We start from the raw sequence: 16459 nt of genomic DNA, 5'->3' as shown, positions 1-16459 counted from the left end.
TATGAAACAATGGTGTGTAACATTAATAACTCCCATCATCTGATAATTTACGCCTTTATTTGCAGTTAGCTCTTGAAAACATCTACCGCAATTGGAAATGTGTCACATCAGTATAGGCAGGGGAAAGGGCAATGGCTGTCTTGACAGAGATGGAGTAAGGGCTGCTGTTTTGCTCCACTTGACTGATTCTCACCATAAAGCATAAGTCATTCTCACACCTTCTGTAATAACTGTACATTTTCAGGTTCTCACCTTGACAGGTAGAGACAGCATCAGCCTGTCCTGATTTAGGAAACATCTAAAAGACTTGCCTGACAAGGCAGATCCAAATGATGAAGCAAACCTTTGTACACTGAAACCTTGTTAGCTAGATTAGCGGTGAATTGGCTTCTTGTGACAGCTTGCTTGCTAGAGATGAGCTATCTGCATTTCCAAAGCAAGCAGGTTATATCATCATTTAAAGGAAAAAAACAAAACAAAACAAAACAAAAACCCCCAAGATGTCATTTTTCTTGTTTGTCATAGAGATCATATAATTTTCCCTCTTGATTTTCTCATTGTTGACTTCAGAAAGAAATAGCAGCAGGTGTGTACCTTTGAGTATGACAGCTAATTTTGTTATGGATGAACAGAGTATTGTGACAAAACAGTGGCACAGCTGTCATAACAGCTGTCACACATTAATCATGACAGTGACACATAGCATAATTACCTTATCTGAAATTCCTAGCATGAACACTCAGTATGCCCCACTGCCAAGTGAGCACACCACGCATGGTTTAATTAAAAAGACATCAATACAGGTTAGTTAGACAAGGGCTACAAGACATTGATCCAAAATGAAAATAAAATTATTTATAGGTTGGTGTTTAGGGACATCCAAAGACCAATTACTTAGTTGACATGGTAATTTGAAACTATTTCCCTAACTGGGCTTTCTCAAAGTGTATTTTACATGTTAAATCAGGTATTATGGCCCAAACTAACAGCCCTTTCTTTGTTAAACATTTGTTCTCCTCATTTTCCTGACTTAGCATAGTTCCTAGGGAGCCATCTTTGCATTCTGTTACCTGATAGAAGGGACTCTAGTGATAGGCATTTAATTACCAGTGGGAGAGTTATAGCTGACTTTTGTGGTTAACTTGTTTTTCAAGGCTGGTACTGAACAAAAAGAAAATAATGTTAAGAAGAATTATTTAGATATTTTCTAAGAAAGAGTGAAGTAAAATTAAAAGAGGAAAGACTGTAGTTTGAGCCTAAATTTTTTTTTACATATGATAGCTTTAATAGATGTACCTGTATTTCTGTGCATAAGTGTGTCACTTCAGTGTGCTTTTATATGCAACATGTCAAATATATGTTTCTGCCCTCGGTATTTTAAGCTCAACAATTCACTGAACTTGCTGATTGAATTCCTGGGAGCTGGTTCTTGAATTGCTCTGAAGCTGCCTTGATGAAATATTAATGAATCAATTTCCATAGACATGGACTCATTAGCTTGCTGGATGCCACAGTCCTGCCTGTGGTGTCCTTCCACCTGCCTGTGACAGGATTTCATTTTTTCTCCTCTCTTTTTTAATCAAATAAATATTGTTAACAGGAAAGTTTAAATAACTTTAAAACAGTATTTACATTTGTTCTGATAGACACCTAAATGGAGTTTAGATGTTTAAAATACATTTATATACCAATTAAACAAAATACTGAAAAGTGAGGTGTGAAAAAAGGAAAAGGTGGGCAGTCTAGAGCTTACCTCCTGAGTATGTGCTTTCTAAGTAAGAAAACTCTACTTTCCAGAATAGCTTATCTCCTTCAGAAACTGTCTGTGTTAAATAAAGGTGGGCCAAGGACATATATTTAATAAAGTTATCAACCTCAGAAAAAGGTTTCTGAACTCAAAAACTTGGCCATTTTAATAAGAATGAAAGAAACTAGATATAATTATTTAGGCTGTCTTCAAATCGCATAAACATCTTTTAGAGTATAAAGTAATTCAGTTACTCCGGCAGTGACTATCTATATAGAACAAAGAATTGGTTCTCATTATTTTAGCATTTGTTTACTGAAATTTACTGGTTTCCTGGGTTTTAGGCAAGTCAATTCACAGATGTAATAAAATACATTAGGCTAAAATTACACCAAACAGTTTTTAGCTTCCTTCCTTCCCATCCTTTGTATTACAGTAAAGACTATTAATGCCTGCTAGGGTACCATCAACAACCTTCTTCTGGAACTCTAAAACAAGACTGGAGAAGGCTGTCAGTATGGCTGGATTAGTGCTGTGTTCTGACCATGTCCATTTAGAAGCGGTAGTATGTCTGAGTAGCACTGGGTATGAGGAGAGGATTAACAATTCCACACAGATATTTTATTGTACATGGTCTGTGGATGACGTCACTATTTCAAAAAAGACGTTCTTTTAGGAAAAAAGGAAAAAAAATATCTTGACAAATCAAACTAACAGAAAAATTTTCACTCTGTGTGTGAAGAAAACTTTGCTCATTTACTGGGAAGAATTAATCTTTCTTATCATTCAGGGGCATCTACCAATAATTCAGGATACATCCCCAAGGCTAGGTTGTCAGAGACAGCACTTTAGGTTTAGGAATATAAATTTTGGCTTAACATATTTTGGTTTCAAGTTATGAAAAGTATGATAAACACATAACAAAATACCCTTTTAGCAGTCTTCAAGCAACATCAGGGAAGCCGTTTACTGGGTTCTCATTTCTAAACTTCAAGAAAAAAATCCAGGCAAACTGATAAACAATTTCAGAATTTTTTAATCCTAGAATTTTTTAATCTAAGGTTTTAGTCACTGAATAGGCTGCTGATAAAGCTAAAGAGAGAAAGCCAAGTTTCTTGAAAATTAACCCAAGATTATCCATCCTACTGAGAATTATTCAAAGAGATGAATGGGTGTAGAAATAAATTTTATAATTACTACATCCCGGAAAAATACAAGTGGCTTGAGCTTTTCACAAGTAAGCATTTGAGCAGGAATCCCACTGTCTTTCTTAACTATAGTACTTGTAAATTGAGAATGGTGTTCACTATCGAAGCTCTCTGAACTTAATTCTAAGCATATGGAGATAGCACAGTGGGCACAGCATTAGGAACTCAACTGTGAGAACAAAAGTTTGGATACCATGTAAAATTCAGACATGATGACTTTCTTGTCAATGATCCCAGTGTTCCCACTGGAAAGTTGGAGAGAATTCTACATAAAGCCCTAGAAACTTGAAGGCCAAGTAGCCTGGAATATGTAGGAAAAATGTAGGAAAAAGCATCAAAGCAACTTTCTTCAAACTAGTTGGAACCAAAGATTCACGGCTTGACATATTTTCTAACATTGACAAATGTGCTAACATAACCATCTACAGAGAGAGAGAGAGAGAGAGAGAGAGAGAGAGAGAGAGAGAGAGAGATTGAGATTGTAGTAGTTATTTATTTATTTATTTTTTGATATTGCAATTCAACACCAGGACCAAGGAAATTTATAGAAGGAAGGGTTAATTCAGGCTTACAGTTCCAGAGGTTAGGTCTGGTTTGCTGGGGAAGTATTGCCATAGTGGTTGAAAAAGAAGCTGCTAAAGAGTTCACATCTTGAAGAGCAAGTAGAAAGCAGAACATGTGCACTAGGAATGGTAATGGACTTTTAAACGTCAAAGCCCACCCCCAGGGGAAAACTTCTTCTGGTCAAGGCTATACCTGCTCCCAATCCAGTTCATCTCAAATTTCCTCATGTTGAGATTCTTTATTCTAGTTCCTCATATTTTCATCATTCCCCATCATAAAATTATTTTTCTATTTTATAACTGTAATATTACTACTGTTACGAACGGGAATGTAAATATCTAAACTTTCTAATGGTCATAGGTGATCCTGATAGTTTACAACCCATGTGTTGAAAACAACTGTAGTCCTTTCCAAAAGTCTTCAAAGTTGGGGATCAAGCCTTATACATCTCACTCAAATCACACACACACACACACACACACACACACTCCAATGGAACGAGATTCACACACACAGAAGCCAATGGAAAGAGATTCAGGGAGCCACAACTAAACATTGACTGGAGCTCAGGGATTCTTATGTGTGACTTGGGGGAAGGATTCAGCGGTGGGAAGTAGACAGGGACACTATAGGAAGAGGGGAAGTGATAGATAGATAGATAGATACATAGATAATGATGATAGATAGATAGATAGATAGATAGATAGATAGATAGATAGATAGATAGATAGACAGATGATAGATTATAGGTAATATGTTAATTCTGTGTTTGAATCTGTTTTTCTGTTCCATAGAATCTAGGATTGTGCCCACATGTTGTAGTTGCTAAAGCAAAATGTACACAGTAACAAACAATATGTCAATGTTTGGCTTTAATAATTGCAACAAAGGAGTGCTTTGTACCTGGTTGTTTCTTGACTCTAGTTTATTGCTTGGCTCAAATCTCAGAGAAGGAAAAAGATTTTGCATCAGTAGCAAATTTTCAAAATCTTCATCTCCTTTAAAAGGTGGTTTATTCTCTTATTGTGTTCTAGATAGTAAACTTTTGTTTGAAGGGTGGGCTACTTCTTGCTACTTCTGCTAGGATACAGGCAATGACTTGTTGTCCAAGATACCAACTTATTCCTCTCTCATAACGTTGATATTTTATCCTTAAAGTAGTCACTAATTTGAAAGCATTAGGAGGCATGGGAAGAGATGGAGTGGAGAGAAAGTATTTAAGTGAAGTAAATACAGTATTCATGTCTGATAATTCAACTCCCCCTCCCCCAAGTTAAACTTTAAAAATAGGAAAACAATGCTAGACACACGACAAGATGTGTTAAAATGTACTAAAAGTAGACTAGACAAAATCTGTCCTTGTATCCATCTCCATTTAATGAAGTAGAGGTTTGACTTTTGGTAGTATACACTATTTCATATCGATGGTTTGTTTTGCATTTTTCTGATGATTAGTGATGTTGAAGGCATATGTCTTAGTAATTCATACTTATTGTCTGGAAAATATTCAAGGACTTTAACCCATCTTTGCAGAGTCATCTCTTATACATGCATGTAATATTTATGTACTCTTAAACACATGCTGTTATGTGTTTTGAATGATCTAGTTTGGATATTAACTCTGTATAAAACAGATGGCTTGCAAATATTTCCTTAAGTCCGGGATTGTTTTGTTTTGTGGAGTGCTTTCTCTACACAAACTTTACTGGTGCTTGCAGCCACAGTTATCACTTTGCACTTTTCTTGGCAGATGAACAGTATTTTTAAAGGTGCAGAAATGTAAGTTCTTTAAATTACTGATAAATTTCTTAGCAAATTTATATGTGAATATGATTTTTGCTTATGTACATGATTTGTATACAGAGTAATTTTATTTTCTCTTGTCATTTACCACCTCAATAAATTATAAATTAAAACTCAGAAAAAAAAGAAAAGAAAAATAACTGGTTTTGTGAACACACATTTAAAACGATTGGTTTCCTTTGTCGTATCTAATTGTGTGATCAGATCACTGTTGAGAATTTGGACCATATAGATAAATTTTACTTTCTGATGTTGTGTCAACTCTTAGGAACATTTCTCTGGCTTATAATAGAGTTTTCTAGTTCATAAAACACTTGCACTGACACAGTCTTTCAACAGAGCCTTGTTAATTAGACAGGAGAGAAATAAGATATTTGAGTTTTACAGATTAGAAAATCTCAAACAAAAAGCCAAGACTCATATCTAGGAAACTATATTTATATTCAACTTCTCCCCACTGAGCTTCCACAGACCTCCAAATATGTTTCCAGTTGAATGCTGGTTTGACATTTTTAACTACTTATTTTTCTTGTTCTGATTTCTGACAATTTTTCTTTTTCACAATTCTGTGTGCTTTCAAATAGTATCTGAAGCAGCTTTCAAGTATTAAAGAAAGGTATATATTTATGTATCGGAGTTGTATAATGGCATAAAAATAGTGAGAGTCATTAGAATACAGATTTCATCAATGTTTTTTCATCTGATACACATGGAAAATACTTGAAGAGTATTAAAAGTAGAGAAGTAATACCCAACTATGACACACAAAGCCTCAGGACTAATTTGTTCTGGTGTTGATCTCCTGGAAAATGGGTTTATGCATCTTCTCTCAGGAATAGACATCAGAAATGGAAACCTCTTTCACTCACTTATAAATGTAACTTCTTGAGTATTAGGTATCAACTGTGGAGAAATGACATGAGACCTCAAGAATCAACCAGTCATATTTCTTGACTATTATCATTGTCGAGTTTCTAAAATCTTGACTATTATCATTGTTGAGTCTCTAAAATCTTGAGTATAAATGTGTGTGTGTGTGTGTGTGTGTGTGTGTGTGTGTGTGTGTGCGCGCGCTCATGCATTTCTGAAAAAAGAGGGGTAATAATGCTCAAGGAAAAGCTCTACAGTAGAGGTACTTCAAAGTATATATTTATGATCACTGTAATGCATACTAAGAAATAATAGTAATTCTGTCTGCTTTCACAATAGTTCTGTCCACACAGGGTGAAAAGTACTTGCCTCATAGACAGCAAGCACTCAGTAAATGTTTACTAATTCTTATTGCGAATCCTCATCATCCACACTAATCTGAACTAAATACAACTCTTTTGAATTTTCCCATGCTGAGAGAATTACAGTAAAGTTGTCTTTTTCCATAATTGTTCTCCTTAGACTATTTGTCTCTTGCCCTATCCTCATATTTAAATCTTATTATATATTAAGGGATAATAGTAAGAACTCTGTATACCCTTATATTCCCTTGTATTGTCAGAAACACAGATGGTTAATTCCCTGTTGGATAATTCAGTGATGAGGCCTTTTTTTTTCAATCTTTCTGGCTCTCCTTTGAATATAAAGAATCAATTGCTTGTATTTGGTTGCTCCTACACCTTCCCATTGCCCCATGTGGAAAAATATCAGTTACTTGTGTAGATATATTCTTTTCTTCTGGAAATGTGCAATGTTATCTTCACATTTCTCCAAAGACCCATATAAAATATATCAACATATATTTGATTGAATAAATGATTATTACTTCTGGAATGAGTTAATCCTATCCTACATAATAATGAGGTTTTATGTAGTATGTCATAATATTTTATTATGTTTTAAGCTTTGTGGTTTGGTATAAATACCACATAAAATAGATGATTTTTTTTAGTATAACTGTGTGATAAAATAGTTGTGTAATAGTGCTTTATCAAATGTTCTTCTTAAAATTGTATCTCATAAATATCAGAGTATACATGAATCTTGCAAGTTTCCACCTCACTGTACACATTTAGTTAAAACACAAGATGCTTTTTCTCATATGGTATGAACACACCCACATGTTAATTTTGTTAACATTGATATTTATTTGATACTGTGAATATTAGCTCTTAGATAAGATCCAGGTCAACATTTTACATAAAAGTTTGAGACTATGGTATTTTTATATAAAAGTCTATGCTATCAGATACTGTGCAATTTATATCAGCAGTTCATTTTTTTTCTTATTTATATTTTGTCAATTGGTTGCCTTGATTTGAAATTTCACAAATTGTTATTTAACTGTTACAGAGGATTTCATTTGTCCGCCATATCAGATTCATGCTTGAAAGAGATGCATGCATGTTTGTGAAAGTAGTCGACCTATGAAAAGCACCACACTTAAAGCACTAAGGAAGAAAGCAATGAAATGCTAGTGGTTTGTACCCTCCTAGTTGAAAATAGATGTAGATATGTTTATAGATATATAGATAGGCAGACATACAGACAGATTTTCAAGCCTCTGTCCTCCCCTATTCAACTGTTCTTCTTTGATAATACTTTTTGTAAAAAGAATGATTAAAAACCTAATTCAATAATCACAGGTTTTATTTTTCATAAACAAAGCACACATATATCAGTGAAAATAACCTTGTAATGATGTGAGAGGACTCAACATCAAATTATGCGAGATGAATATAGATAATTGTTTTTGACACCACACGGGTTATGAATAGCTCTATTTAATATCTTTTAAATGATCATTACATATTTGTAATGATGATTTGTGAGCATTTTATTTGAATTTAAATGTACTCATTTTTTTCAAGGAAAACAGGAACAAAGTCTCATTTAAATACATTGGAGAGATCACATCTTGGTATGTATAAGATGTGATATAGATTCCTTGTTTTATATACTTTATATTATTTGTGTTATAGAACAATTTAATGGATTATGGTTGATCTACCAGGAACCTTGCCTATAAAGAAAATTGATTCCTCTTTCCCCAGAAGCCATCTATTGTCCATGTTTGCTTAGTTAAAGGAGAAGGATGCATTCTGACAAGCCATGTGAGAATGTTGATTGGCTTGATTTTATGAAGGTCTTGTGCAACCAACCCTAGCTGAGATAAGTTCATGAGTAGAGCTAAGATGTCATGTTCAAGTGATAATCTATTTCTCTAATCCTCCCTTATCTCTAGCACTTACAAACTTTTCAGTTCCTTTTCTGAAATGTACACTGATGATAAATAAAATAGATGTCCTGGTTTGTGACCAAGGTCTCAGATTATAATACAACTCTACATTTTGACCATTCATGAGGTTTTGTGTTATCAATATTATACTTCAAAAGGAAATATCTCTGCTAGTGTATGAGAGATGAAGTGATTTAAGCACTCTCACACACACGTATTTTAAATTTTGCTATTGTTCTTAGATAAATCTAAGGAAGTGAAAGATTTGTTCTTTAAAACACTGAAGAAAGAAATTGAATGAATTCACCAGAAGATGGGAAGACATCCCAAGCTTAGAGATTGGTATGATTAAATTGTAAAAGTAGTCATCCCATTAAAAGCAATCTACAGATTTAATGCAATCATCAGAAAAATTTCACAGAACCTGATAAAATAATCTTAAATTTCACATGGAAACAAAAGACTCAAGATAGTAAAAACTTTCCTGAAGATAAAAGAAGCAAACAAAAAGCAAGTAAACAAACAAACTTCTGAATTTACTGAATTCGAGTTAAAATAACCAAACTAAAAAGCTATAGTAATATAATGATGATGATGATGTATTGGCATTAAAAATAATCTTTTTTTCGATGAAAAAGATCGAGGAAATAGATACAAATGTGGCCTTATCTGGCCCAAGAAGGTTAAATATATATATTGGGGAATGATTGCAACTTTAACAAAATGATGTTGAGAAAATTAGTTAGCTACATAGCTAGCTCTTCACTCTTTGTAATAATCAACTACAGATGAACCAAGAACTTCAACATAAGACCTGATACCCTGGAACTGATGGCAAAGAAAGGGGAGAATACATCTCAATTTATAGTCACAGGAAAGAGAGTTTTGAGTAGGATCCTGTAAATTGTAGGTATTAAGAACAATAGTTAATATATGGGATCACATGAAACAAAAAGCTTCTGTACAAAAAGGACACAAGCACTCCAGTCAAGTGGTAGGATATGAAATTAGGAATTTTTTAAACCAGCTATACATCTTAAAAAGGAGTAATAGCTAGAAGAGACAGTGAACCAAAAAAGTAAAACAAAACAAACAAAAGCACAAACCCCTCCAAATAACCTGATTTAAAATCAGAGGATGAAACTAACCTAAAGAGATCTCATAAGAAGTACACAAGATTAAGAAATCGTTTTCTTTCAAATCTTCAATTTTAGTCATCAGAGAAATGCAAATGAAATATGCCTTTAGAATTAATCTTAATCCAGTCAGAAAAGCTAAGGATAGTTAAAAACAACAAAGATCCAGATAACAACAAATGCTTATCCTGAGACTGGAAAAGACTATGGGGACATTTAAAGTTGGTCTAAATGGCCATCAACCTATTGCGGCCAGGATTGCTGGATGAGAATGGAACCCCTCCCTCCCTCCCTCCCTCCTCCCATCTCTCTTTCTCTCTTTCTTGTTCTACTTCCTATCTGAAGATTTTTTTGGTAGACATTCCATGGCTTTGACACTCCCAATATCCTAGGACCTCTATTTCAAGCCAGGGTTCATTCAGTATCCTCCCAAGGCCTTCATGCAAGAACTAATCAAGTGGTCATTCTTGACTTTGGAGAAAGATTCCACAATGTATTTATTTTGTTAATGTTCATAATTCTAATGAAAGGACCATTTGCACTATACTTCCATGTTTCATTAACTGCTTGTTATGGAGTCTGGCTACCTTAAGTCACCATGTTTTTCAGAATCTTTCTCTTATTGTTGCTGTTTAGGGGCAAAATATCCTCACACCTTTCCATTTACAAATTGAAGGCTTATCTGTATGTAGCTGTACTCTGAGGAAGAACATCCTTTCTCTCTATTTCAGAACAGTCCTTCCTTTAATCTTATGCCTTTCAGCACAAGTCTTGGCTCCAACATTAAATTTCTTGATGCTCTTTCACCTTTTAAACAGTGGTTTGTATTTATTTTTATTGTAGACCTTTAATAGAAAGATTACTAATAACCATTAGATAGATTCAATATTAAATTAATCTTCTCTACCAAGGAAATTAATCTAACACTTTTAGTCTGAGGCAGATCCTTAGGATAAGGGCAAAAAGTAGCCATTCTATTTGTCAAAATATCACAAGAATACCTTATTTTATTTTCTCTTTTGTTTTTATTGAATATTCTACTTATTTACATTTTAGAAATTATCCCCTTTTGCCATATCCCTTTATCCCCACGAACTCCCTATCCTATCCCTCCTTCCACTGCTCTAACACATACACCCACTCCCCCCTCAGTGCCCTTGAAATCCCCTACGTGGGAGCATTCTACCTTCACAGAAGCAAGGCCCATCTCTCCCACCAATGGCTTACAAGGCCATCCTCCATTGCATATACAGCTGGAGTTATGAGTCCACATTCTCTGAAATGTATCACATTTTCTGTATCCATTCCTCTGTTGAAGGACATCTGGGTTCTCTCCAGCTTCTGGCTATTATAAATAAGGCTGCTATTAACATAGTGGAGCATGTGTCCTTGTTATATGTTGGAGCATCTTTTGGATATTTCCCAGGAGTGGCATAACTGGGTCCTCAGGTAATACTATGTCCAATTTTCTGAGGAACGGCCAGATTGATTTCCAGATCAGTACTGGTTTCCTGATTGTACCAGCTTGAAATCCCACCAACAATGGAGGAGTGATACTCTTTATCCACATCCTCTCCAACATCTCCTGTCACCTAAGTTCTGATCTTAGCGGTTCTGCTGGTGTGAGGTGGAATCTCAGGGTTGTTTTGATTTGCATTTCCCTGATGTCTAAGGATATTGAACATTTTTTAGATGCTTTGCAATCATTTGAGTTTCCTCAGTTGTGAATTCTTTGTTTAGCTCTGTACCACATTTTATAATAGAGTTATTTGATTTTCTGGAGTCTAATTTCTTGAGTTCTTTGTATATATTGGATATGAGCCCCCTATCAGATGTAGGATTGATAAAGATCTTTTCCCAATCTGTTGGTTGCTATTTTGTCCTATTGACAGTGTCCTTTGCCTTTTCTAATCCAGTTCTTGATATTGCTTTTCTCTGAAACCACTTGAGTGGTGCCTCCATAGAACACATAGTTGTCAGTACTTTTATCTTCATAGTTCCTACTAGGATGTCCCATTGAGCCTCAGTTACAAAATTTTGCTGCTTCCCTAAATGTAGATATCAAAGCATCCCATATTCTTCCAAACAACAATAACAAAAACCCATTAACAACTGGTGTAAAAAGTACATCACACTCTGGAAACAATTTTTGTCTTACTTTCAACAAATGTTGATTAACATAGAGCCCAGCAACTGGTAAACATGCAGAGAATAAAAAAGTATAGAGAATTTAATTTTAAATGTGACAACTGCCTTATATACTCTCTCTACAAGATTTAGGAATAGTTGTGGTAAAAGAGGCATAAAGATTATAAGAGCCAGAAGAGATCAATACCTGAAGGACAGTTGGACAATGGTTGTGACATCATGCATAAGACCAGTGCAAACCGGAGCCAGACAGAATCTAAACATAGAATTTGGAGGTTGATCTGCAATCCTAACTTATTCCCAAATGTCAGGCACCTCTGGGAGAGTGAAATTTTGTTTTCTTTAAGGATGTAGACCTGGAGAAGCTACCTATGCTTGAGTAAGTAGTCTTGTGCCTATACTCAAACAGCTTATGCTTAGTATACTCAGTGTGTTAAAAAAAAGGAAGAATAGAAAAAGGAGGATAAGAAAGAGAATGAAGAGAATGAAGAGGTGGGAAAAGAAGCAGAAGCAGAAGCAAGAAGGAGGAGGAGGAGGAGAAGAAGAAGAAGAAGAAGAAGAAGAAGAAGAAGAAGAAGAAGAAGAAAAGAAGAAGAAGAAGAAGAAGAAGAAGAAGAAGAAGAAGAAGAAGAAGAAGAATAAGAAGAAGAAGAAGAAGAAGAAGAAGAAAGCAGAAGAGAAAGAAGTAGGAGAAGAAGAAAGCAGAAGAGGAAGAAGTAAAAGAAGATGTAAAGTCAAGAAGGAATAACAATTAGTAATGGTGGGTGGTGTTGAACAGAGGAAATGACTGTGGACTTGGTCAAAACACATTGCATGCTTATTTAAATTTTTCAAATAATAAAAAAGATATGATTACACAAAAGTTCTAACAGATGATGTAGCCTTAGGATGTATTTTTCTTTAAATAAACAAAGGTCATGGAATAGTACTACATAAGTTGTCGCATAAATATAGAGCAAGATTAGGCATTTGTCCCAGTATTCAAATTATTTTCAGATCTACTATATGAGATCATTATAAAGTTTGATTGAGATTAAGAATGTAATTTCTTTAAAAAAATAATTTTTAAAATATATATGTTGATTTGTGTGTGTGTCTTGTGTGTATGTGTGTGTGTGTGTTTGTGTTTGCATCCACAAACATACCACCACATGCATTTGAGATCAGAAGATAATTCATGACAGTCAGTTTTTTTTCTTTATATGTGGCACCTGGGGATCAAGTCATTAAGCTTAGCAGCAAGCACATTTACTTGCTGATCCATCTCGTGATCCCAGCAATGCACATTTTAGAGGAGCTATTATCCAAGATGGCTAATTCTGTTGGTGGCACTAAATCTACCCAAATTCCAAACTCACTGGGAGTGAGCTTCTCATCAGAGAAGAGGAAAGGGCTTCCCTCTGGATCCCTGGCATCCACTCTGGCTCCATGACTCATCCAGAGGGTCTTGTGCTCCTACAATATCCAAGTCCCAAAACAAGAGCTAAGCAATTTTCTGTATTAACTTGTCAGAGGTGGCAAAACTAGGGCTCCTCAGTGACTCTGAGATCCTGGCTATCTGCATCCTTTGAAGTTTCTGTGTTTGAAGCCCAAGGAAGCAATCCATTGCATATCATTTTTAACTTAAGTTCTCAAAGGGAGAGTTTTCACAATGGACTCACCTTATCACATTCATATTTTTCACCAGCAACTTTTTTGATAAAATTTAGGTATATGTGTATCAGAAAAACAGGGCTCATATTAAAAAAAAAACCCATAGAACTATATTCTACTGATCCTAGAAATCCATTTATTCTCTCTATCCAAAGATAACAAAATGTAGAACTTATGTTCGTTAATCTACATGTTCCCTTCCCCCTTAAATTTCTTGTGATGTGTTTGAACAAATAAGAAGTGGGACTCAGAGGATTTGTCAGATTTTATGAAATCTAGGAACTACCACCAACGCTTCTAACTGGCTTTGGAAAAGAAGGGTATGTATTCAGCCCTTTTTTCTTTTTCTTTCTTTCTTTCTTTCTTTCTTTCTTTCTTTCTTTCTTTCTTTCTTTCTTTCCTTCTTTCCATTTTTATTTATTTATTTATTTATTTATTTATTTATTTATTTATTTATTTATTTTTACACTCCAGATTTCATCCCGTCCATTCACCCTCTGACTGTTCCACATCCCATACCTCCAACTCACTCCCTGTCTCCACAAAGCTGTCCCCATCCCCCACCCCTCACCCCTCCTGACCTTTAAACTCTCTGAGGCCTCTAGTCTCTTGAGGGTTAGATGCATCATGTCTGATTGATCACAGACCCTGCAGTCCTATGCTATATATGTGTTGGGGCCCTGATATCAGCTGTTGTATGCTGCATTTTTTGGTGGTCCAGTATTTGAGAGATCTTGGGTGTCCAGATTAATCAAAACAGTTGGTCCTTCTACAGAGTTGCCCTCCTTCTCAGCTTCTTTCAACCTTTCCCTATTTCAACCACAGGAGTCAGCAGCTTCTGTCCATTGGTTGTGTGCAAACATCTGCATGTGACACTTTCAACTGCTTGTTGGGTCTTCTAGAGGGCAGTCATGCTAGGTCCATTTTTGAGAGTTCTCCATAGTTTCAGTAATAGTGTCAGGCTTTGGGACTTCCTCTTGAGCTGGATGCCACTTTGGGCCTATTGCTGGACCTTCTTTTCCTCAGTCTCCTCTCCTTTTCCATCCCTGTAGTTTTTTCAGACAGGAACAATTATGGGTCATAGTTTTGACTGTGGGATGGCAACCCCTTCCCTCATTTGATGCCCTGTCTTCCTGCTGGAGGTGGGCTCTATAAGTTCCCTCTCCCTACTGTCAGGAATTTCATCTAAGGTTATTCTCTTTGACTCCTGAGAGTCTATCACCTGCCAGGTCTCTGATGCATTCTGGAGGGTCCCCTTAACCCCCTACCTCCCTAGGTTACCTATTTCCATTCTATCTGCTGACCCTTTGGGCTTCAGTCCTTTTCCCTCACCCAATATCAGATCTGGTTCCCCTTCTCCCCATCGACTTTCCCTCCCAGGTCCTTCCCTCCCTCCCAACTTGTGTTTCTGAACCAACTAGAAATTGTTTCCACACATGTTCAAATCTGTTAAAATTCTGTTTTATGTTTAGATGATCTAATCCAGTTTGTTTCTTAGAGTAGCCCATTTATAACAATATATATATATTATCTGCATGCTGATTATGTTGCTACTCTTTGGCTTTCTAGATCGCAAATTTTTATGAACTAGGTCATATGTCTTAATTTAGCAAAGAATCTGGTGTACTGGAAGGAACATTGAAATTTATCTAAAGGTCAGTATAAATATTTTCAATTGGAGAAATAAGTTTATAAGTATGTAAGAATTTTCATGGACTTTTGATTGACACTAACATTGCTGTTTAGAGCAATTGGAATATGACATTTATGTAATATTTTTGAATCAATTTTTGAGAGATGCAGGCATCATCTATAATTAAATAATATACTTACAGCACTGTGTATCTATCACCTTCTCCAGGGCTCAATGAACATTGAAGAAGATGAGGTAAGAAGAAAGAAAGAGTGGGACATTGTGGAATGTTGTGTTCAAGACATGACACAGACAAATCCTTCTTTAAGTCAAGCAGCTATGATTACTTAGGATCACAAAATATTGGATCAGACAACATATCATAATTAGTCAAAGGAACTCATGCAGTTACATCCCTCCTGAGTATTTATAGACAGTTAATAGCAACTTGAGAGGGGAGCCTATGAGGCTTCCTCCACTTATGACAAAAAAAGAAGTTAATAGTTGCTGGATGTAGGACAGACATTTTCTTTGTTACTGTAGGCATTGGTAAGATGTTCATGGTTCTCTAAATAACATTTCAGCCATGATTCTGTAAGTAACCCTAATAAAACTCACTGGATCACAAAAACTGATAGCAGGAGAATGTTTATATGCACAAAGAGTCAGGATCAATGAGAGTGGGATGGGACAAAGGCTGCTCATGTGTTTTGAATGCAATCAAAATGTAGGTATATGAAAATTTTCACAGTAAATACCATTATTATATTATAATATTAGCATATTATAATACGCTAAGATTTTTTATATGTGTTCAGGAGTCCTGGAAGGGGTTATCATTCATTTAAAGTTCTACACAAGCATGAAGACCTAAATTTGGTGTCCAGCACCCATATCAGCTCTAGACACATCTAATCCTGACACTCAGGAGATGGGGTGTGATGATACCTTAGCCTTTCTGATCAGCTAATCTTGCAGAATTAGTGAACTCCAGGTCAATTAGAGACTTTATCATCAAAAAATAAGCTGAAGTGTGATTAAGGAAGACGTTCAATGCTGGCCTTCATGCACATGCATGTACACACAAACCCATGTTCACATTTACATATGTACATGCACAGAGGCATATATAATCATGTTCTCACATGTTATATACATACATACATACATACATACATACATACATACATACATACATACATATGAGTGTGTGTGTGTGTGCATGTATGTGTTAAAGAATATTCCATAATTTTTCTGAGCCTCTTTTGACAATTTGGAGAAAAGATGTTTATTTTCTTGTATCTGTTATGGAGAGTACCATTTCCTCCTGGAATACAAGAAAGAGTCATGAATTCTGAGAGCATTTTCAAACTTACATTCAAATGTAAGTAATATGAG

Source organism: Grammomys surdaster, unplaced genomic scaffold (genome assembly GCF_004785775.1).
Source record: "Grammomys surdaster isolate TR1022 unplaced genomic scaffold, NIH_TR_1.0 126029, whole genome shotgun sequence".
Lineage (NCBI taxonomy): Eukaryota > Metazoa > Chordata > Mammalia > Rodentia > Muridae > Grammomys > Grammomys surdaster.
This window is presented reverse-complemented; position numbering follows the sequence as displayed.